The 25,025-nt window shown below is 47.3% G+C and overlaps 1 pseudogene across 1 annotated transcript; it reads right to left on the reverse strand.

Moving 5' to 3' along the window:
• Positions 1–19,343: 19,343 nt before the first annotated feature.
• Positions 19,344–19,853, reverse strand: LOC116754432 (annotated as a pseudogene). Its single transcript, XR_004350055.1, has one exon. The product of XR_004350055.1 is annotated as a 60S ribosomal protein L21-like (transcript).
• Positions 19,854–25,025: the final 5,172 nt, after the last annotated feature.

Genomic DNA, 25,025 nt, shown 5'->3' on the forward strand with positions numbered 1-25,025 from the left:
ATGGTAGATTAGTCTTCAGTCATGGCTAGATCCAGATGATGTTGTATGAGTATTTTTCCCTCTCGATCACTCAGCTCTACTCTTCTTGTCAGACAAGCTCTTCCCACACGGTGTCATTATGACCACCAGCAGCTTCAGGCTTAATTCTGCCAGCTTCAAAACCCTGGAGGAATAGATGTGCTTCGTTCCCAATAGTCTTTGCAAAAGTCTCAGGCTTCTGTCTCAATAGCCTAAAGGGATATGTCCATCCCTACACCAATTTTGGTGACTCTGATTGGCCAGGCCTTGATCACACACTCCCGAAGCAAGGTGACCGAGGCAAACCCCAACCAAACTACAGGGACTAAACTTTGGGGGAGGACTGATTCTCCAAAGAAAAAGTAGATGATATTCCCAGAAAGGACAATGATTGGGCAAAACCAAGAGATGTCCATTACAATAAAATGCCTACTTAATGGTGAAATAACTAGAACGGAGGGGAAAAAAGGAAGGCAGCTGGTAGGGTGCAGGCAAAGAACAATGGATAGGTCTGTACTAAGCAAATTTAGGTTGACAGGCCTGATTTTCAAACCAGTTGCATTGACTATTAGTAAAAAGGATAATGTCTCAACACTTAGACATTTCTTTCTAAGTTTCATCTGAGCATCCAGTAATGGCTGACGTTTATAAGTGTCACTGTCAACCGGGGTTGCTGGTCGATGATGGGCAGCCCGGTGAGCAGGCAGCTGTCCATCAAGACTGAAGGAAAGAGATTCAAAAGCCAAGGCGGAGAGAAGCCGGGAACTTGGCCTGTGCAGTGCACCATGAGGGAAGGAGGGGAGGGGAGAAACCTCGGCAATTTGTTTTTAATATTTTGCTTGTCTGGATACCGGGAAAGCTGCATATATTGGCTTCTGACTAATGAAAACAGAGGGGGAGCCAGGCTGGAAACCTGGCCGTGTTTCCGTGCACAATTAGGTTTGTTTGTTTAGGTCTCTTTTTATTTGTTTTCAGATGACTCAGATAGGAATACTGCAGGCCTTTCAAAGCAAAGTGTTCTTATATGTATTTTGGGTCTAGGGCTTCGCCAAAGCCTTGGCTCCCTGAGGTTATTTTCCTATCCAAGGGTTTTTCAAACTTTCAAGTGGAGCTGGAAGAAGGCCGTTGCAAACCAGGTTATTTTTCTTAGCAGACCCCAGCCTGAGGTTTCAGCGGGGACAGGGATCGCAAACATATAAACACGAAGCTCCCCAAACAGCCTACAGGGCACCCATTGTGTGGATCTCCGGCACGGCCTCTGCTGACAGCTTTACCATCTGCGCACTTAGTCCTCTCTGGAAACCTCTTTGTGTGTCTGCCGCCTTCTCTCCTGACAACGGAGTCCAGTGATGGACTCTCCCTTGGAATCTCTATCTGCCTATAAACCGTTCAGCTTTCAAGCCTTCCCACTTTCATTGCCGCGGGTTGGGGTCTGACACCTCCCATGAAATGCAGAGATATTTACCATCTGGGAAGCTGCCGAGCACCTGGCTGAGTTCCTCTGCCTAAGGGGAGCGACTCCGCGGAGATCGATTGCTCCTGGTCAGTTGAACCCACATCCAAGGCATTGGGAAGAGCCTTTGAAGGCGCTGGGCAGTAGCCTTTCCCCTCCCCTTTGAGCAAAATGCAAACCAGACGACGGCGAGGACCACTCCAGGGTCCCTTATTGGAGGCTTCTTCCCAGTAGCCCTGCCTCTGTGGGATAAGTCAGAGGACAGAGACAGCCCAAGGAGTCCTGGTTGTTTTCAAATACTAAGAGTTTATGTAGGTGGCAGAAGCAGGTTTCCTAAACTCCTTGGAAGCTAGATCCCAGCCTAAGAATCTGAGTCAGTCTCCCCTGCTCGGCTTGTCCATGTTAAATGGAGGAGACCGGCCGGCGTGCTGGCCAGAGAAGCACTTTATACTGAGTCACTGCAGCAAAAGTTCTGTTAACCACGATCTGGTTTTTCAAAGCTCCTCTCCCTCTGAATGAGTCTGTAAACTCTTCTGCTTTTAAGACTCTCCTGCTTCAGTGTTTGAAGTTTGAAACCTCCCGAAGCTTTTAGGAGAAAGATTTGTTCTATCAAAATTCACACATCTCAGGAATTTCTTTCCAAACCACTGTCTTCTAGAGCTATATCCCGGGGCCAAACGAAACTCTGCCCCATCTCCTGCACCTGCTACCGCTCTGCTGCTGGGCCATGACAGGCGGCGCTGGGACAGTGGCCCTGTGTCCTAGAAGATGGGGGTGCAAGTAGTTTAGCAGAGAGGTGAGCCCAGGAAGCATGTGAGGGAGAGAGGAGGTGGCTCTGGGCAGCTGGAGCTCAGTCCTGCCAGGCACCCTGGGACAGACTGCATGCAATATGACTCCGATCGGCCCACCGACGGGCAAGGAAGCTGCCCCTGGTGTTGGGGTCTGCTCCTGGTGTGCTAGCTCCCTGGAGCAGAGTGCAAGCCACTCTTGCAGACAGAGGATGTCCTCAGGAGGAGAGAGCCCCAGGCCAGCGTGGAACTCTCCAGAGACCACTTCCGGGGTAGGGTGAGGGGCTATGGAAGGGGCACCATCCGTGTCTACAGCATCTGCTGTACCCTAAGGTGACATAAGGAAGGGCACAGTCATCAGAAAGAGACGGGACTATTCTCCCTGGACTGTGTTTACTAAGGCAGGGAAGTGGGCTAATATGAATACCTGTTAACACTAGGTGAAACAACAAGGGCTGAAAAGCAAAAGGCTTTGGTTCCACTCTCAGTTTGCTGTTTATCCATTTACTTAGCAGCTGGCCCACCTGCGTCAGGCTGTGTGCTTGGTGCTGGGGTTCAGTGGGGAGCAAGCCAAGCTCTGGCTCTGCCTTGGAAGACCGCAGTCTAGTGGCGGGTACAGACAAGCAAGGAGTTAATGCAAGTGAGGGTGGCAGCAGGCCGGAGGGGCCCCTCGTCTAGGCTGGTAGGGTCAGGGGTCCCTTCCTTGAGAAGGGAGGGGAAGAGTATTCCAGCAAGAAGGAGCAGAATGTGAGAATGCCTGGAGGCACCAGTGCACATGTACAGAGTCGGGGCTGTTCTCTAGTAGGTGGTGAGTGGGAGTGAGGCACGATAAAGATGGCCGCCAACAAAGACCAGCTCGTACAAGACCTTGGCGGCCACTTCACAGCGTTTATGCTGTGTACCAGCACAATGGGGAATGGCCTGGTATTATTGCTGTTGTTATTATTTAATTAACATTTATCAATACTTATCTGTTTCATTGACTCTTAAATCCCACCTCTTCCTTCTGAGTTCAATTCCTTTCTTCCTGAAGACCGTCTTTTGGTAGCTCTTCACTGATGGCTGTGAGTGGTGAACTCGCTCAGTCAAGGGTGGATCCAGTTTTCTTGGAGCCTGGAGCTTATGCAATTTGGGGGCCTTTTTTTTTTTTTTTTTTTTTTTTTTTGCGGTACGCGGGCCTCTCACTGTTGTGGCCTCTCCCGTTGTGGAGCACAGGCTCCAGCCATGGCTCACGGGCCCAGCCGCTCTGCGGCATGTGGGATCTTCCCAGACCGGGGCACGAACCTGTGTCCCCCGCATCGGCAGGCGGACTCTCAACCACTGCGCCACCAGGGAAGCCCTGGGGGCCTTCTTTAAAAGCAACAATGCCAACTATAAATACAAGACTAAGAATGAAAGTAAATATTGATGTGGGGGAGGGTTAATTTGGGAGATTGGGACGGACACATACACACCACTATATATAGAATAGATGACTAATAAGAACCTACTGAGGGGCCTCCCTGGTGGCGCAGTGGTTAAGAATCCTCCTGCCAATGAAGGGGACATGGGTTCGAGCCGTGGTCTGGGAAGATCCCACATGCCGCGGAGCAACTAAGCCCATGCACCACAACTACTGAGGCCGCGGGCCACAACTACTGAGCCCGCGGGCCACAACTACTGAAGCCCGCACACCTAGAGCCCGTGCTCCGCAACAAGAGAAGCCACCGCAATGAGAAGCCCGTGCGCTGCAACGAAGAGTAGCCCCCGCTCACCACAGCTAGAGAAAGTCCGCGTGCAGCAACGAAGACCCAATGCAGCCAAAACTAAAAATTAATTAATAAAAACAAAAAAAGAAAGAAAAGAACCTACTGAATAGCACAGGGAACTCTATTCAGTACTCTGTAATGACCTATATGGGAATAGAATCTAAAAGTGGAAATACGTGTATGTATAACTGACTCACTTTGCTGTACAGCAGAAACGAACACAACATTGTAAATCAACTATACTCCAATAAAAAATTTTTTTCAAAAAAGCACACTTAAAAAAAAGAAAGTAAATATTGACAAGAAAAGAAATCTCAACAGAGTTTAGAAAGCTGACAAATAAGACAAACAGCATAAAACCAGAAAAATAACTTTTTTATTAATTACCTATAATATTTTCTAACTTCTCCTCATGATGGTGGCATTGGAAAGACCATAGACCTTTTGGGGTTTGAGTAGGAGGAAGATGAGTTTGCCTACATTTATTCTGGGTTGCATGGGATATGTTAGGTGGTTTGCAGTCATTTCCGTGTATAATTTAGTTATTACGGGGTGTACAGATTTTGGAATGTCTTCCAGAAATACTCCTACCATCCAAATGCTGCCTCGCCTGGCACACAGTGTCAGAGGTTGGATGGAGATGCAAAAAAATCCTACAGTGCCCGGCACCAAAAATATGTGGATGGCTGAGAAACAAGGTTTAAGATGTATAGAGCCATAAATAATTTTCTAGTCTGTGGAAAATTCTCCTAACATCAGAAATGTAGAGGATTCATTCTTATTCAATATCTAATCAAAATGGAAGTTTTCTTCCATTAAGAATATATTTGATAATACAGTGTATACATTTATAAATATACTACATATTTACACCCATATGTGAAAGAAATTTTGTAGAGTTTTTCCCAAAGTTGACAACAATCCTAAATATTTACGTGACACTACCAAAAAAAGAGTTGTAAAGCTGAAAGAAAAAAATTTAAATTATCAATAATGGGAAACAAATTTGGTTAATCACGTTAGAGGGGAAAATGTTTTGTCTTTCTGGTCTATCTATAGAAAATGATATTACAAAATCACACATGAAGAGGTGATTAAAGACTACGTAGCTAGAAATGGAATAAATCTACATGCAATATGGTATCCTGGATTGGATCCTGGAAAAGAGAAAGGACATAAATAGAAAAACTGGTGAAATAGGTGAGTAAATGGGTGGATACAATCACATGATTATTGATGATCCACAAATTCAAGGATGCCAGGATGCCAATGAAGCAGGTATGTGAATATTTGGATTTCCAAGGGCCAAAGCTAAAGCCAGGGCTGAAGAGCAGATATTAGTCAAATATGGAGGCCAAAGTTGCACTTTGTTGCATCTCTTGATAAAAGCCAGCCCCTTACCAAGAGGGTCCATTCAAGGTCCAAGGATCACTCCCAGGACAGCCACGGCATCAACGCATGTGCCAACCACATGCACTAACCACTCATGTGCTAGTTGCCCTCGTTTTCAGTGTCCCTTTTTGGTTTGGACAGGAGGACATTTATCTTTCTTTCTTATAGACTCAGTTATGTATTTAAATTTCTAGGTGTTTTTACATATGTATATGGATTTCCAAGTTAGTTTAGCTCATCAGTTTGCTGGGCTGATTTTCAGCAGGAGAGTGGCCCGGTGAAACTGGATGATTTGTCAGTAGAAGGTAATTCTGGCTACAGTGTGGAGAATGGATTTCAGGTTTCAGGTGTGGGGTAAAACAAAGACAGAAAGAGCTGATTTAATTCCATTGCAGAGATGATAAACGGCAATTTGAATAAGAAGAATCAGAGCAGAGAAGGAGAGAAGTGGATGTACTGAGACATTTAGAGGTAAAGGAACAGAACATGGCGGTAAAGTAGCTTTGAAGGCGGCGGGGGAAGGATGGGGGGTCTAAGATGCGCCCAGTGTGTGGGGAGAGGGGAGCAGCTGGGTGGATGGTGCTGCTGTTTCTTGAAATAGAAACAGAATAGGAGGAGGAGGAGAAGCCCTGTGAGGGAGACAAGGAGTTCAACGGTGAACATGCCAGGTTTTAGATGCCTGTGTAACGTCCAAGCGGACATCACCAATTCGCAGAACGGAATACAGGTCGGAAGCTCAGGAGAGAGATCTGATCGACCTGGACGTGTGGATCTGGGACTTGCAGTGGACGCTAACTGCATATAAAGCGTTTAGAAGGTAGCCTGGTACACAGTAAGCACTGTGTGAGGCTGACCTGTCACTAACGGTCACTGGAGTAGAGGAGACAGGCGTCGATGAAACCAATACAAACGTACAACTGTGCTGAGCTGATGCAGAGAAATACGTGATGTCAGGAAGCCTGTAACGGGGGAATCTGACATAATCAGGAGAGTCGGGGAGGTCTTCCCTGAGGAAGTGGCACTTGAGCAGAGACCTGAAGGATGAATAGAAGACATTAGGTAACAAGGGGAAGGATGAACGTTCCAGGCTGAGGGAACAGCATATGCCAAGCTCTGTGGAGAAGGGATTGCAGGCACATGTGAGAAGTTAACTCTCATTATGGCTGAGGAACACCAGGGAAGCCTGTGCCTCAGGAAAGGCCTGTCACCTCTCTGGGAAAATAGACCAAGCAACTTACAAGGTCCTCCTTTTACTTAGTCTCACATTCTGGAGTTTGGCGATCCTCTTCTTTTTTTTTCTTTTCAAGATAATACTGGTGGTGACATGTTCAGAGAAACTTCTCTAATAATCAGCTGTAGAAATGGTCCCTGAAAATATAGTCTTTGTGATGCTTTTAACTTCTCATTTTTGTAAAAAGAATTCTGTAGAAAAATTGCAAGAATAGAATAATGAACTCCTATAAATCTCCACTAGGATTCACCAATTATTAAAATCTTGCCATATTTGCTTTCTCTATTATCCACCTACCTATTAATCAATACATTGTATATACATATATAATATCTATATCTAATTATAATACATATTATTGCCGAGCCATGTAAGAGTAAGTTACAGACAACACAACCTTCATCCTTAAACACTTCAGCGTGCATTTCCTAAGAATGAGAGCATTCTCTTTCATGACCGTAGTACAATGATCAAATTCAGGACTGGGTCTGCAATCCAGAGTCCTATGCTCTCCTTAGGTGTCAAGGGCCTTCAACAGCAAACCTATACTGAGCACCTGTTGTGTGCAAGGTGCCATCCTCTGTACTGAGTGTTCAGACTGGTATGAGAAGCAAATCAATAGGCAGATATCTACACTGAAACTTAGAAAGAGCAATGGCAGATGCAAGCAGGAGTGCCAGGGGAATGTAGAGAAAGGAAATCTGGGCAGGGACATCTAGCTGTCTAGCCCATATCCAGCTTCCTCTTCTTCCTCACTAACTGGGCCTTTATACTACTAGGGTTTCCAATGTACCCAACCCAAAAACTACATTCTCCAATTCCTCTTTTGAGAGACCAAATATGTATAAGCAGAAGTCATTGGTTAGAGCTTCTGAGAAAACTTATTAAAACAGCCTAGCCTCCTGGGAGGCACACACTTTGGCTCTTGACCCTTCTTCCTTCCTGCTGCTAGGAATATCATTGTGATAACTAGAGCTGCAGCAGCCACCTTGCAGCCATGAGGAGGTATTAAATAGGGAAGTGAATGTTAGGAATGATGGAGCAGAAAGACACAAGGATCCTGGGTCATTGGTGATAAAGTGGAGCCACCATACCAACCCTGAATTGCCTACTCCAAACTCTTTAAGAGGGAGGAATTAACTATCTCATTTAAGCCATTAATTGGGGTGTCTGTTACATATTATAGCTGCATGTAGTCCTAACTAATAAATCACCCGATACACTCTTGGAGATCCAGGGACAATAGGCGGCATATTATGAAGAATAAGTAGGAAAGAATTGGGTAAAAGGGTAGGAGGAGGCTCCAGAGTACAGATTTTAGCTTAAGAGTAGCAGAGGCCACTGAAAAGATTGGAGGAGAGTCTCAGTATTGAATTTAGTTTTAGGAAGCAGCAATTTAGGTTTTGATAGCTACACTTAAAGGAGGGAAAAGAATGAAGTCAGGAAAACTAGTAAGAGAGTTGATGTGACAATCTCTGCAACGAATGAAATGATCCTGAAATAATGCAATACAACAGTGCTAAAAAAAAAAAAAAAAAGCAAGTGCTCACTTTCAGCAAGACTTGGGGTCCCATCCGGGCTTTGCTTACTTATTAGCTATATACCTTGAGCAGATGACTTCTCAATGCCTCAGTCCCTTCCTATCTCCATGAGATTGTTAAGAGAATTCAACGAGGCCATGCTGCACAATGCTTAGAGCAGTAACTGGCACCCACTAATTGTCGTTGAGTCTGTGGCAGTGAAAGACAGATCCTAGGCAATAATGTAGAATAAGATGGAATCACAGAATGCTGACACCAGTTGGATGGTAGGAGGGGTTAGTAGAGACAGAAAGGAATTAAAAAGACTTCTGTGGAAGAACCAATCTGGGGATAAAGACAATGATTCCAGTTTCGGATCTGCAGAGTTGGTGCTCTCTCTGGCTGTCCACACGAGATGAACCAGTGTTCACCCGCATGGGTAGGTGTGGAGCTGGGCAAGGATCTGAGCTGGAGCTTGGGATGGGGGATGAGATCACAGCCCACAGGTGAGTGGGTAGAATGAAAAAGAGAAGAAGGGCCAAGAGGGAGGAGCCCTGTGGCTGGTGCTGGTGGACAAAAAGGAGTCCATCAGGGAAACTGAAGAGGACTGGGTTCAAGGTCATAGAAAAGCAGGGGGAGCCTCCCAGAAAATTCAAGGGAGAGAAATTTGCAGGAAGAAGCGTCAGTAGTCCTAAGTGTGGCAGAGCTATCAAATAAGGTCTGAGAATTGGGCTTGGGGTTGAGCAGCAGAGAAGTCACTGGGGCCCCAGGGCTGTTAACTGAGGGTCAGTGGGGCCATCAGAACTCAGGGCGATGATGGGGCTGGAAGGCAGAGTGTGGTCAGTGGAGCTGTAAAGGAGAGTTAACGATCGGGGAGAGGGTTGCGTGAAGGTGAAAGAAAGAGTTATGCTGCAGTAGGAACTAATAAAGAGAAGAAAAATGCAAGGAAAGTAAGATGCTAGAAGGAGCCTTAGGAAGATGAGAAGTGCGGGCTTGATGTCCGTGAGAGGACCCAAAGCTGGGCCAGGATCTTTGCCCCATGCCCAGAGGGTGGAAAATGGCCCACCGTGGGGCTGGGAAGCCAGAATGTCCTGCAGGGATGGGCTGGGAGATTGTGGGGAGAATCTCCAGTCTGAGCTTCTGTGGACAGAGGAGGGCAGAGAGAGAGGAGTGCAGGGAGACAGAGAAGAAAGTGGACACTAGTCACCTGAACTTCCCCTGTGGGAGGACCGGTGCCACCAGCCCCTTGACAAGCATCCTCCCTGGGACCCTGTTCCGCCCCGGGAGCACCTGAGATTCAGGGACTCGAGGACGGCCCGGGGCCCGGATGCCTGTGTGAGCCCACGGTGGCACCTTCATCACCGAGCTCCACCGTGAGAGGGACAAGACAGTGGAGCTGCCAGAGAAGACACGGGGATGCGGCCCGAGACGGAGGATGGACTGAAGTGATTTCTAAGGCAGATGCGTTAGAGGGGCCGGGCTTGAGCGGCGGAGTCGGACACCGGGGAGGGAATCGCCGCGGGAAGCGGCCCACAGGCCCCGCCCCAGCCCTGAGGTTCCTGGCGGCGAAGCAGCTCCCGCGGCGCCCAGGGCCTGCGAGCGCACCCGGGAGGGGGCAGCAGCTCCCCGCGAAAGCCGAGCTCCCAGGCCGGCGAGCTGTGGAGGAAAGCCGCTGCTTCCCACAGGTGGACAGGGGCAACCGTGGACCGGGCCAGGCCGGGGCAGCGCCCCTCGGCACCCCCAGACGCCCCCCGCCGGCCGGCCCACCGCCTCTGCTGCACCCGCACGGGCCTGAGCATTCCTCCTGGGCCTCTGCCCCTTGAGGGCAACCTCCCGAAGCTGTGCCCCTGACTGTGTGCAGAGCGCTCAGTAATCAGGGTCACTAGTGTCCACCTTCTTCTGCATCTCTCCCCCAGCTCTCTCTGCCCCCCTCTATCCACGGAAGCTCAGATTGGAGATTCTCCCCACAATCTCCCAGCCCATCCCTGCAGGGCACTCCGGCTTCCCAGCCCCGCGGTGGGCCATTTTCCACCCTCCAGGCGTGGGGCAAAGACCCTGGCCCAGCTTTGGGTCCTCTCACGGACATCAAGTCTTCACTTCTCATCTTCCTAAGGCTCCTTCCTTCATCTTACTTCCCTTCTGTTTTCTTCTCCTTATTAGCGCCCACTACTGCATAGCTCCCTCCTCTCCTCCCGCGGGGCCAGCCCCAGTCCTGGTTCCCACCTTATGAAGCAGAGACCCCACTTCTTGCTTGGGCCACTGTCCACCAGGCCCTGCTGTTCTGTGTGATGTGAGCCAGGTGGCCTGCAGCTTTGCCAGGAAGGCCCATGCAGAGCCCACCTTGTAAGAGGGGCCTGGGCTGGTCCTCGCAGGCTCGCTGGCTACTCGCCAGGCCCGGGAGCCCAGACTAGCCCTGATGTCCTGAGACTCAGAGTAGCCAGTTGCACAAATATAACTCACACCACATATCGGATGTGAAGGGAAAACAGAGTAGCATTATTTTGCTTAGAACTAATCTGGTCTTTTTTCCTCTGAGCCACACCCACTAGTTAGTGGGATGGGGAGGAAAAACTAAACGTCAATCCAGTTAAACTTTGAGCTGATATTTCAAACCCTTCGGATAATGTTTGGCCTTTAGGAAAAACACTCTGTGTCTTTGATAGCCGCGGCTCCCTCTGTCTCCCCACACTAGAGGCCCCAGAGTATGGAGCGAGGGGGGCTTCCTCCCCTCATGGCACCAGGGGCAGTGAGTTCTTTGTTCTCATGAAGGCCCCTGGATGTGTGCTGTCCATTGGTCTTCGGGGAGCCTTTTTTTTTTTTTTGGTTGGGTCATATTTGACCTCCTGGCCCCCAGTACTCAAGGTGTTACCCGTTCTTCCAGCCCAGGTAGTGCTCCCAGTGACGATTTGGTGTCTCGGTCTCAGTTGGGCTGCAGGCCCAGCTCTTCCCACGGGCTCTACACTCTGTTAGCTGAGAAGTCACCTTGTCTTCAAACAGAAGGCCCCCTCGGTGGGCCCATTGGCTCCCAGCTCTGCATCTGCCCCCCCATGAGACTGAGGGTGGTCCAGGGAAGCTGAACTTCAGGCCTCACTCATGCTGACCATACAGAGCTCCTTTTCTGTGACTGTTCCCTGGGTTCTAATGGGGCGGCATATGCAGTGGCTTCCTCCCAAGGTCCCAAGGGTGACACTAACTCCTCTAACACCCTCCCTCTGCAGGCCCAGAGGTGGGGACAGGCAGGGTATTTCTGCCGATGGCCTGGCCCTTCTCGGTCTGTTTACTTCCTCCTCTTGTTTTAAGATTCTCAGGTAGAGAGAAAGGGTGGGCTCTTCTAATACTTCTGTCCCCTCCTTTCTGACTCCCATGAGGCCTAAATGACTGGCGTTGGCATCTTACTGTGCATATGGGAGAACTCCAAGCTTCAGGCTTTCTTTCTTTTTTTTTTCTTTCAGCTATACATATACATATCTTCATTCTTTTTTAGATCATTTTCTCCTATAGGTTATTACAGAATACTGAATAGAATCCCCTGCGCTATATAGTAGGTCCTTGGTGGTTATCTACCTTATATGTAGTAGGCTTTCTCCTGATGTACTAAGAGAGGAGGAAGAAGAATCTGGAAGATCCCTTCTTGAGATAATGGTCTGGTTCCTAAGCCTGGAACTTTCTGCATAATCCTATTCTGAATGACCAAAGACCCAGTACCTGGGTCTCTCTCTGGAATTCCTTCTGTAATCAGTAAGAATCTGCACACAGATTTCCCTCCCCACCCCTACGTCCTCTCCCCCCCCCTCCCCCTCCTTACTGCACACACAGTCCTCCCTCCTCCTATAAGCAAATGGATATCTAGGGTGAACCCGGGAGAGTGGGAAACAGAAGAGAAACGCCATGTTAGTGCCTTAAAATGGTATCCCTCTTCCCCTCTCTTGTAGCCTAAAGAACTCTGTTCTCATTGGGTCCCAATTACTTAGCTTTTCTCTTGCTCTTACTGTCCTGTTAAACCCCCAGGTCTCTGTCCCTTCTGCTCACTTCCCCAAAGGGGCTTGTCAGCAGCAGCTCTCCTCCCAGACACCAGCTGGAGATGCTATAGTTTCCTATCTGCCCTCATCACCCAGAAGCATGCCCCAGTTCCCCCTGCAGCCTCACCTACCGTCCTGCACCTGTAGGTAAAGTCCAGAGCTTGGCAGACTTACCATTTGCATGTTACCATTCCTCGGATACACAGGATGCATTTTCCCATCTCCGTGCCATTGCACGTGCTGGGCCCCCTGCCCTAGCTGTCCATCATCTAGCCCTTTGCCAAGGCTCATCTCAATATCATTTTCCTGTGTGAAGTCTTTCCTGACTCTGCTAAGTCAGTGCGAGAGTTCTGCCTCCTCTGAGGGCCTGAACCGCTTCGAACCCCTCGTGTCCTGCCCTGTATTTATAGCTAAGTTTCTATTTCTCTCCCAACTACACTGAACTCTCTCTGAAGGCAGAAACTGTCTGTCACTCAGTCATGTATCTTCCACGGGGCTCTGGGTTAAATTAAATGGAACATGATTATTGACAGGAATAGCCCTAGACCAAATTTTAAAGTAGGTCCAAAGCGTATCAACTCACACAAATAATTTAATTTCTTTAATCTCAGTTTCCTCGTGTGTTAAATAATTGAGTTGGTTTCCATGGTGTCTTAAATCATTTTCATCTCCGACAAGCTGTAATTCTGCCCATGCTCTCCTGTGACCTCTGTGTGCGCGTAAGCGTGCTCGTGGGGCAGGGGTGGGGGGCAGGGATCACTGCCTGGGGAGGTCAGTGGAGCACCGTAAGAGCACAGGTTTTAGATTAGGACAAACCTGGGTCTAAATCCAGGCTCAGGCGCTCGGCTGCTGGGTGACCTCGGGTGGGCTGGCTTCTCTGAGTTCAATGGAAAATGCGAAGGACCACTCATCCCCTCAGTGCTGAGTGCCGCGTTGGGTTGGCAGCTGGGAATATGGAGTAAATACAACACACACCCTCTCTGCAGGAGGCATGAGTCCATTAGAAGGAGCAAATCCTGAAAACAAGTAAACATAATCAAGTGTAGAAGTTCTCTACAGGAAAATGTCCAGGACACAGCAGGGGCACAAAGGAGGGAGAGATAGATAAGCAGATTCCAGGGATGATCAGGCTGGGAGTAGGGCAAGGAAGGCTCCCCTGAAGACGTGAGACAGAAGGGAACACTCCTGGACCTTTTGGGTGGAGGGAGAGAAGCAAGGGGGGCCAGATCCCTTACTGTCATCGTGAGCCTTCTCTGACCCAGATTAGTGAGGCCTAGGAAGCTTGGATCCCGAGTGCATTTCCCGAGAGGTGGTCACAGCTGACATTTAGACCACTAGGCTGGGCCCGGATCCTACTGGTCTCACTCCAAGCCCCAGTCCCTTTCTCTGTGGTCGATGAGTCATTCCCAGTACCTGAGGTGACCTCTGAGCCACTGCTTCTCCTCAGTGACCTTTGCCCAGCTAATCTCTTTCAGGGAAGAGCAGTGCCTGAGAAAAGGCAACTAGTTCCATAAGAAGTGACCCCTCCTTAAACTGCGCCCTTTACTGGGTCCAGGGCAGATGCTTTCTGCACAGAATCCACAGGAGTTTCTACCAAGGGACAGTCTGCTCAACAACACTAGCCTGACGAAGCTGTTCAAACGCCGTGCATTTTGACACTTGGCAGGATTAGCAAAGCACCTCTGCCCTCGGAGGGTGGGAAAGTTTCCAGAATTAGTCTGCCTGCAGAAAGGGAGGTCGAGCAAACAGGCATATTGTTTTCTCATAGCTGTCTCTCTTGGTAATGTTGGGTTCGGCCAGCCGTGCATTTTTGGAGTGTTACACAGGCTTACGTTTAGCCTTCATCAGAGAACAATTAGGGTGAGTGTGGGGAGAAGCCAAAGGGTCAGGGACAACAGATGGGCCTCCACTTAAGCAGTTTAGAAGTTCAGTTGCCCCAAGGGAAGAAGACCCATTTTGGCTGGAGGAGCTAAGAGTTGGGTAGAAAGAGGCAGAATGGAAAGAAGGCAGAGGGCCTCTCCTTTCTGAATATCCCTTTGGGACAAGTCTCTGGATCTCAGGCAGTTGATTTAGTTTTCCATAAAGAAGCATCGGCAGCCCTGGCAGAATCAAGAAGCCAGAGGCCTGGTGCCATACTAAAATAGCAGCATTGCTGCGTTTTCCAGCTGAGGGATTACTCCTTGGTGAGCCAGATACATTTGGAACATCATTTGGAAGCAAAACCACATTTTTTTTCCAAAAAGAAAAAATTTAAAGGAAACTTTGCATGCAGTGAAGTCAGAGCTTAACTCTTAAGGGGAAGCAGTACAGCAACAGCCATTGGATCTTTGCTGACGGAACCCACGCTTCTGGGTGCAGGATGAGTTTCCCTTTGGTGAAAGGTCAGCTGAGGTGCCTGTGAGGGGCAGGGGGCACTGTCTTCCAGAAGGAGTGGTTGACAGAATGAAAGTGCTAGTAAGTGGGTAGAAAAGTACAAAAGGTAGAAAGAAAATTGTGTGACTTAGCCTTTGCTGAGTAACATTCCATCCCCAAACTCAGTGGTTGAGAACAACCAGCATGTTATTTATGCGTGGTTCTGGAGGTCAGCAGTTTGGTTAGGCTCAGCCGTGTGGCTCTTCTAGTCATCTCACCTGGGGTCATCTGGCTGCTACCATCTGGCAGCTCATAATGGGGTTGGGTAGTCTAAGATGGCCTTCCTCACTTATCTAGGCATGGATGCTGCCTCTTAGCTGGGCTGCATGTCTCCAGAAACCAACCTTGGCTTCTCCACACGGTGGCTAGGTTCCAAAAGCTTCAGGAGAGAGGGAAAGACTCAACTCACAATCATTTTCCAGTCTCCGCTTGTGTTACATTGGCTGTCCCATTAGCAAAAGCAAGTCGCATGGCCAAGCTCTGAGTCCATGTGGGAGGAGACAACACCAGGGTGTGGATACAGGGAGGGACCCCTGGCTCCACTGGGAGCCATTACTGTAACTGTCTACCCTCGAGAAGGAAGTAAATCCGAAATGGAATCGAACACCCTAACCTCAGTGGGATGCAAACCGTGCGAGTCAGAGTCCAGATGAGCTCAAGCTGAGGGAAGAAAGACCAGAGAATGGTCTTGTTGGGTTTTTGGAGCAAGCCTGCTATTTCCTGGGGATGTTGGAGTAGGGAGACGCTTGTCTTAGTAAGAATCGAATAACTCAAGTGAGGGTCATTTTTAGCATCTCATAAAATTTTATAACATCCTCTTCCTCCATATTTACATATATATCCAAGTAGATACAACTTGAGATTCCTTAGCCTTCCCCAGCCTATGGGAAAGATGACGGTGTAGCTATAGACTCTCAGCAGGAAAACAGACACGACGCTTTTAGTTTCCACAGCGAATGGAATTGGTTATACTCATGACGAAGGAGGAGAGAGCCAAACAAGGGTCCATGAGGCACCCTGGGGATGAGCAACAGCAGGGGGGCTTAGAATCTCATAAATATAACTCAGCTGGTGTCTTCTAGCAGCCCCTCCTCAAACTCACATCTCTGGGACCAGGTCAGGCACTTATTCTCCTTCTACCCAAATATCTTCCCACAAACCCACTCCTGGAAGTTCACCCACTTCTTTACCAGACACAGCCAGTCTTACATGGATGAATTCAGATAGGTTCAGGCCGGGACTACACCCGCACACACACATGCACGGCGCTGCTCACCCTGTACTACCCCAGCCTCTGCAAGGGTGCTCAAGGAATAATAGAAGTATTTTTGGGCTTCCCTGGTGGCACAGTGGTTGAGAGTCCGCCTGCCGATGCAGGGGACATGGGTTCGTGCCCCGGTTCGGGAAGATCCCGCATGCCGCAGAGCGTCTAGGCCCGTGAGCCATGGCCGCTGAGCCTGCGCGTCCAGCGTTAATGTGTCATATACCCTATACTTCATTTCTTTTTTTTTTTTTTTTTTTTTTGCGGTACAAGGGCCTCTCACTGCTGTGGCCTCTCCCCTTGCGGAGCACAGGCTCCGGATGCGTAGGCTCAGCGGCCATGGCTCACGGGCCCAGCCACTCCGCGGCATGTGGGATCTTCCCGGACCGGGGCACGAACCTGTGTCCCCTGCATCGGCAGGCGGACTCTCAACCACTGCGCCACCAGGGAAGCCCTATACTTCATTTCTTTACTCACGTGACAACCCTGCAAGTAGGCCCTGTTTTCATTTCCAAGTAAGAAAATTGCCGGACGCGGAGCTTTTGTCTCTGGCCCCAGCTTGCACAGCAAATAAGCAATAAGGTCAGATGGTGAGTCAGGTCCATCTAACACCAAAGCCCGTACCCTTCTCCTACCATGTTGCCTCTCAACATATATAAATGACATTTTCTTCTTGTCTTGGCACCATGTTTTATTTTCCCGAAGAGACTGGAACAAGTGGTTATTTATTTCCAAGGTTCCTAGTAACTTTGAGGACCAAAGAGTGCCACTTCATGTTGAGTGGTGCCAAGATTGAGTTTATCTAAAAATCATCACAACCAGTGTGCTATTTTATGCTCCTGTATGGTCTTCCAAGGACTGCTGTTGTTGTAAGATGAGCGTGCTGGAGGATTGACCCTGGAAGTGATATAGCCCAGGATCTGGAGGCCATTTAGCATTGTGGTTGAGAACACAGACTTTGGCACTGGGCACAGCCTTGGGAAAGGAATTTTCCATGGGCATGCAAAGCTGCGTCGTAGCTGGGAGTTTGGGTGATGTCAACGTGAGACTCAGCCCAGGCAGGCCAACCCTGTAGAATCTTAGCAGCAATATGGATCTGAAGACTGGGGGCGGGGGGCAGGCAGGGGTGGACACAAATGTTCAAACTATAGCACATACTATCACGACGCAGAGTAGAAACCAAAGACTTCACCATAACCCTCAGCCCTCCACATGTGGCCCTGCACCTGGACCTTGTCTCCTGCTTTCCTCCCAGCTTACTCTATGCTTACATTGGCCTTGCTGTCGACTAGCCCTCAAATGCTATGCTTCTACCCCAGGACCTTTGAACTTGCTAATTTCTCTGCTTGGAATGTTCTTTCCAGAGATATCTGCCCTTTCAACTCTTTCTGGTGTTTGTTCAAATACGAGGCCTTCCCTGACTACCCCAGTGAAAAGTGCAGCCTTGTCCCCTGCACTGCCTGTTTCTCTTGCTTGCCTTATGTTTCTCTGTAAAATCTACTCTACCATTTACCTAATTACTTTTGTACTCACCCCATGAGACCCCTGAGGACAGAGATTTTTTTAATCCTTTTCTGTCCACTGCTATCCACCCAGCGCCAAGAACAGTGTCCAACACATAATATTTGTCGAATGAATTCATCTGGGATCTAGCATCTGAGAAACAGTCTCGCCCACGCGCCATGAGAAAGCAGAGCATGATGGTGAAGAGCACAGGCCACCTCTTTGCTTCCATTTTTTTGTGCATCACACAGTAATCCAGCTGTTCCCAGCTGTCACAGGACACAACAGTGAGCTACTTGAGGGTGAAGGCTGTGTTTTATCCTTCTCACACTGTTTTCTCCAGCTTTACCAAGATATGATTGACACATAAAATTGTAATAGATTTAAAGTGTACAATGTGATGATTTTAAACATATACCACTTCTTACCTCACAGCACAGCGCCTGGAGCCTAGGAGTTGCTCATTAAATATTTGTTGAATTTATTAAAAAGCAAAAAAAAAAAACAAAAAACAGCTGAACATAGGATCTGGAAGCACCCGTGACCAGCTTTATCTGTTTCCCAGTTTCGCCTTGGGACAGCTGTATACGAAATTTGTTCACTTATTTACTTAACTCAGTCAACAAATGCAGCTTTGCAAAATCATGGGATTGCTATTATTATAAACAGTGTTCTTGAGAAATGCAAAGGCCGATTCCACTCATGCTTTCCCTAGAAGTGTTTTTCTTCCAAACAGAAACCTCAGTGCCCCCATCCAATCAGCACAGATCTCAAAGGCTCTATGTCTGGCCAAGCACAGGGCATTTTTTGCTCTCCAGTCCCTGCTCCAGAATTTTGGAGAGCATTTCCCTGCCGAAAGCCCTTCCCACCCCTTAAGTGCATTGACGGCCGCTCACCACCGTAGCAGATGTGTGGTCACAGGCAATTAAGTGGGTACAGGCTGTTAGCGGACAGACAGCATAAAGTATGCACGAGTGAGCCAACAAGCAAACAGTGGAAACCAGAGTGGTGAGATGGCTGTGCCCGCCCAGCCACTTGGAGAAGAGGGAACTTGCTTGCTTTCTTCGCTTCCCAGCACTTCCTCATTGCAGCGCTAACCGTCCTACTGGCCATAATCCTTGTTTGATACGTGAGATTCCAAGAGATGGAGAGATTTGCCCATCCTGCCCGTGGGTCTGGGCACCGGCCCTCACAGTCACTCCTGCCGTCTTTTCAGTTGTCCACTCCTGAGTGTTGGCTACGTTCTGGGAAGTTCAGTAACGGTAGATATTTTACGTGAAACCTCCCATTTGGATGGAGAGCAGTTGACTACCATATTTCGAGTCTCTGTCTGGAAGAAAAAAATGCTTTCAGAGGAAAATGAAACTTCTATCTCCGTACCAGCTCATTCCTCATCCCAGAGGGGCCTATTCCAACCGTGGTTTGGGTCTGTGTTCGGTTCTTTCCAGTTCCTTCTGCATGGTCCTATTTTGTACAGACAGCATGTGGTGGTAGTTACGATGATCTAAGTAAAAAGGATGGAAACTTACATACAACAACACATGTGATCTCAAATGCATTATTCTAGGTCAGAGGTCCTCAGCCAGGGGTGATTTTGACCCCCAGGGGACATCTGGCAATATCTGAAGACATTTTTGTTTGTGACAGTCTAGGAGGGAGATGCTGTTGGCATCTAGTGGGTGGAGGCCAGGGACGCTACTAAACATCCTACAGTGGGCAGGACAGCCCCACAGCAAAGTGTGATCTGGCCCCAGTGTCAACAGCGTTGAGGTGGAGAAAGCCTGTGCAAAGTGACAGAAGCAGACTCCAAGGGCTCCCTACTGTATAATTCCATTTATATGACATTTTGGAAAAGGCAAAATTGTAGGGAAAAAGAATACATCAGAGGCTGCCAGGAGCTGGGGTTGAGGAAAGGGGATTGACGTCTAAGGGGCACAAGGGAATCTGGGGGAGGACGAAAATGCTTTCTATCTTTTTTTTTTTTAACAGTTCAGGTCTTTTAATTTTCTTTACACCCATCATGCCATGAATTCATAGGGAATAGGCTCCAACAGTTCAGCCTCCTTTCCATTGGTTCTCACGAGGTGTGCTTCTCTGGATGGAGCAGGCTGGCGCTTCAGTTGAACCCAGGTACCTTTCTCTTTGGCTTCCTTCTTTTCTGATCATTTTCCTTCACCCGTTTCAGGAAGCTATCTCAGCTGTCAGAGTGCTCGATATGCACATTAATACTCTTGGCAAGAATCTTGCCCTTACCCTGTTTGTTTACAATCATGCCAACAGAATGCTGGGTAACACTGTAGACTCTTCCAGTTTTGCCATGGTAACATTTGTGAGGCACTCCTTTTTGAATAGTGCCCATTCCCTTGCTATCTACAATATCACCTTTTTTGTAGATTCACATGTATGTGGCCAAAGGAACAACTCCATGTTTTCTAAAAGGCCTAGAGAACATGTAGGGGGTGCCCCTCCTCTTTCCCTTTGTGTTGGTCATTTTGGTGAATTACGGGAAGATGGAAGTTCCGGCCGAAAGGCTGCTTTCTATCTTGATTGTGGTGGTGGTTATACACATGTATGTGTTTGTCAAAACACACAGGACTGTACACTAAAAAGGGTAAATTTGACCTCTGTAAATTACACCTGAAACAAACAAACAAAAAACTCAGCTCTATTTGAACCAAATCCATTCTGGAGAAGAAAGTACAGGGGGAAAATTGGCTACCAAGAAAATGAGAAACAGAGGTCTAAGGGGTAGAAAAACAGAGGGACAGGTTTTTTGTTTGTCATTTATAACTAAATTATTGACTTCTCAGCAAATGACACCTTATCGAAAGTTACTTTCGAAAAGTAGTTATTGACCAAAAACTCTATAAAACAGCTTTATTGTGGTATAATTATCATGCAATGAGCTTTACAAATTTAAAGTGTATAATTTGGTAAGTTTTGACTTGTGTGTGTGTATATATATATATATATATATATATATACCAGTTAAACGATTATTGCAATCACAATGAAAATATCCATCATCCCCCATATCTCCTGTTGTCCCTTTATAATCTTTCCCTCCCTGAAAAATTATAACAGTACTTGTCTCATAGGGTTCTTGGGAAAATTTAAATGAGATCCGAGCATAGAGAGGGCCTGTTGTATACCTTGCTTGCTTTCTTTAGTGAGAGGAAGCTATTGTACAGTGGAAAAAACCCAATGGCAGAATAACTGTATTCTATGCCCAGACTCACTGCTTATTCTTGGTATTGGGCCAGAACAGAGGTGAAGGTTGACTAAATGAATAATCAATGCAAATGTGCTCAATAAATGCTTCTGGAATGAATGAATGAATGAATGCACCAGATCTGTGTGCTTAAAACTCTAGCTTTAGAGACAAGAACAGCACAGTGAAAGAAACGGAGACCAAAGACATTACATAATCACATGGCACTAAATACAAGTGCATTTTAAACTTATACAGGTCTTAAATCAAATGCGTATTCTTCCCCACAAAACACACTCTTCTTCCTGAAATCCTTAAGTTAGCGGTTGTTCCCACTGTCCACTCGGTCCCCCAAGCCAGAAGGCTCGGATGCATCCTCAGCTTCCCATGATCCCTCAACTTCACACTTAATTCTATAGACATATGTTCCTGTCAATTCAGCTTCATCTCTTGATGCTCCCACCTCCTCTTCATCTCCATGGCAAGATCTCCCTCTCATCAAATCTGATACAGAGGCTACTGTAGGAGCCTCTTCCTTAGCCTTTCACCTCTTCAGAGCCTTTTCAGCTTCTGAAAGCTAAAACTTTCCTAAAATACCTTGGTTCTTGCCTGCTTCAAACCTCTGCTAACTTTCCATTACACCTGATATAAAGTCCCACCTCCTTAGGTACAAAACTTCATTAACTGGACTAAATTTAGCTGATCAATCTCTAACCCACACCTAAAGTTTTGGTCGTACCTATGTGTTCACCATTCTCCAGAACCATCTCAGTTATCTCTCTCCCCACATCCTTTTTCTTGTTAGTTTTTTAAAATTGTGATAAAATAGACATATCATGAGATTTACCATTTTAGCCATTTTTAGGTGTACAGTTTAGTAACATTACGTACATTCATATTGTCGTGCAACCATCACCACCATCCATCTCCAGAACTTTTCCATCATCACAAACTGAAACTCTGAACCTCTTAAACAACAAATCCCCATTCTCCCTTCCTGCAGCCCCTGGCAACCACCATTCTACTTTCTGACTCTATGAATTTGACTACTCTAGGTATTTTATATAAATGGAATCCTACAGTATTTGTCTTTTTGTGTCTGGCTTTTTTCACTTAGCATAATGGCTTCAAGTTTCATCCATGTTGTAACATGTGTCAGAATTTCATTCCTTCTTAAGGCTGAAAATATTCCATTGTATGTATATGCCACATTCTGTTTATTCATTCATTATCAGTGGACATTGGGTTGTGTCCATCTTTTAGCAATTTTGAGTAATGCTGCTCTGAGCATTGGTGTACAAGTATCTGTTCAAGTCCCTGCTTTCAGTTCTTGTTCTCCTCATGTCTTTTTTTTTTTTTTTTGTGGTACGCGGGCCTCTCACTGCCGTGGCCTCTCCCGTTGCGGAGCACAGGCTCCGGACGTGCAGGCTCAGCAGCCATGGCTCACGGGCCTTTCCACTCCGCGGCATGTGGGATCTTCCCGGACCGGGGCACGAACCCGCGTCCCCTGCATCGGCAGGCAGACTCTCAACCACTGCGCCACCAGGGAAGCCCTCCTCATGTCTTTTAATAGTACATGTTCCTTTGGTCTAGAGAGTCATCCCAGAGGCATCTTCTGCACCTCTTTCTGGAGAACTCATATTCATCCATCAACACCCATTTCAAAAGTTCCTTTCCTGGCTTAAACAAGAAGAGTTGGCCATGCACTTCTCGGCACTCCCTCAGCCACAGAGACTATGTTCTCTTAGAGTTCTTCCTTCATTGAATCACAATAATTTTGTGTCATTGTCTTCCTTGCCTTACTAAACTATACTTTTAGTAAAAAGGGAGCTTACGTTGATCACCTTTCTCCTCCATATATCATGCTCAGCCCACTGTCAGAGCTACATAAATATTTAAGAACAAATATTTTAAGGACTGCCTCTGGGTTTTTCAGGCCCAACTTCTGTGGATACTCAAGAAATATTAGTCACTGTTGACTTTTAGTGTCCATTTGCTCCAGGAAAAGATCCAACATAAAGATCTGACCTTAGAAGGACTTTCTGGCTGCCACAGGGTCCTTACGTCCTTGGGGTCTCTGAGGAGGTGACACACCATGCTTAAACACTCTGAAATGCAACCTCCTTTGACCCTATAACTCATCTACCTACGTGGCCCTGATGGGAAGGCTCAGATCAGCTGAACTTTCCTTTACACCTTCAACCTTGCAACTCATACCTTTTCACTTGTGCTCAAGGCTGAGGACCTGGGAAGAGTTGAAGGGAGCTCCCAACTTCAGAATTAAAAAGCATTTTCTCAGCTCTTTGAAGAACTACTCTTCTCCCATAAGCAAAGAATATAGTAGTCGTAGGAGAGCCATGGGAAACCTAAACGACAGCTCTTAGCTCTCCAGCCACCCTCCACTTCCCCTTTTCCTGGCTCTACCCGCTCCCCGTCAGCTCTACCTTTCCTTCCCAAATATCCTAGTGTGCACTCTTGGCCTATTCCTTGCCTATGATCTTGACTCTCAGAAAGGAGACAGCATCGCACCTGTGTTGAGTGATGATCTGTCCAACACATCACAGTGCATGGCATTCACTTCTTCATCCGTTCGTTCATTTCCTTAGCCATTTGTCTCCATGCTGGAGGAATCCACACATCTGCTCATCTGTGAGAAGGGGAGCGTAAGGACACACTGCCTCCCTAACCAGGGAAGCACATGCAAACATGTGTGTATCCACCTTTGAAGAAAGTTCATTCACTTCCAAATAAAGTTCAAGGGCCATAGACCAGCCCACTTCTGGTCCAGAGTGTGTTGAGGAGTTTTGAGTGGGCTCCTTGGATAATTTAACTCCTCTCCATGTCATATTAACATTTAAAATATTGGGGCAACCTCACAGTCACCCTCCAGCCCTCAAAGAGTACCTAAGAAGTTCTTCCTTGGGTCCTATCTCAACTCCTTTTGAACCCCTTTGCTTTTAGTTTCCTCTTCCCGCCCTTCCCACTCACTCCACTATGTGCCCCTCCTTAGGTGTCAGGCACTATCCACTTCACCAGCCCACCGTCTTGTCAGGGGATAGAGGGGACTTGAGGTCTTGCAGGTGGAGGAGGAGGAAAAAAATTTTAAGATGGAAGTCTGTTCTGACATTGGGATGCCTTAAAGAACATGCCAGGTGTGTCTCATAGTATACAAGTAAATTGGCTAGCAGAGTCTCAGCACCTATGTGTGGCATAGAGGGTCTCCTTGAGTTGCATTACAGCAATGTTCAATTCCCTTGGATGCAACAACTCCAGAAAGTAGGTGGGAAGAGGGGGAAGAGGTGAAGAAAAACCCATACCCTCCACAGTGAAGATGAAATAGAGGGAGACAGGTCACCTTGGAGACCACTGCAGTAACTGTGAGACTCTGAATTAAGGCAGTGGCTCTTGGCTTCAAGCCTAGATAATTGGGTGGTTGGATAAGAAAAACTAGTGCAGGTCTTAAGAAAAGATAATGACCAGTTTGGGCTATGCAGAGTTTGGGATGGCACCATCAACTCTTACCCGTTCCCTACCTACCTGTGCATACCCATCTACTTTTGTTCCTGTTTTCTGCATTGTAGTCGGAGTGACTGTCTTGAGGGCAAACTGAAGAGATCTGATCAGGGACTTCTCTGTCCTCTTAGCTATAGTCCAAAGACCTCAATGTGACCTTCCGTACCTCGCATGCATTGCCCCTGCCCACTCTCCAGCCTATTTCTTTACAGTCTATCTTCCCTCATAGATAGTGAGCTCCATGAGGGCAGGGAGTACATGTGCCTTGTTCTTAACTTCATCCTCAACGCCTGTCACATAGTTGGTTCTAGAAAGACAGCTTAGGAGAGAGAAAGAGAGTGGAAGAATGAATACCATCCAACTGGAGATTCTAGCAGATAGTTTGAGCCATAACTTTGGGACCATTAGTATAAAGAGAGTAGATGGAGAAATGTAAGTAAACAAATTTACACATAATGAGAATAATGGTGGCTGGGAACAAAACCTTGGGGGAACATTGACATTTCAGGTGGCCACAAGAATGAGGAAGGATAAGTAACTTGAAAGGAGGCTGGCTGAGAAGGAGCTGCCAGTGACATAGGCAGGGAACCAGCAGAGAGCTCAAGGCAACAGGAAGGAATGTCAGATGCTATCAAGAGAAATAGCGCTAGAAGGACAGAAAAGAGGCCATGTTTCCAGGCAATACAGGGGATAGAAGAACAAGTTAAATGACATGAAGTGGAGATGGCCAGGCCGCTGCAGACCATGTGACTCTCAATAAGATGCTCGAGATGGTTTCTTTAAAAAAAAATCAATATCATTATTTTTAATTGTTGAGGAAGTTCTAGATTAAAAGAGGCTAAAGAGACTCCACAAAAACCATGCATTTGATTGGATCGTGGTTCAGGAAAACTTTTTTAAAAACTCTAAAGTTAGCTGTGTGAATATCTGGAATTAGAGTCTTCCAAAGGAGAGGA

This window comes from Phocoena sinus, chromosome 5 (assembly GCF_008692025.1).
Source record: "Phocoena sinus isolate mPhoSin1 chromosome 5, mPhoSin1.pri, whole genome shotgun sequence".
NCBI lineage: Eukaryota > Metazoa > Chordata > Mammalia > Artiodactyla > Phocoenidae > Phocoena > Phocoena sinus.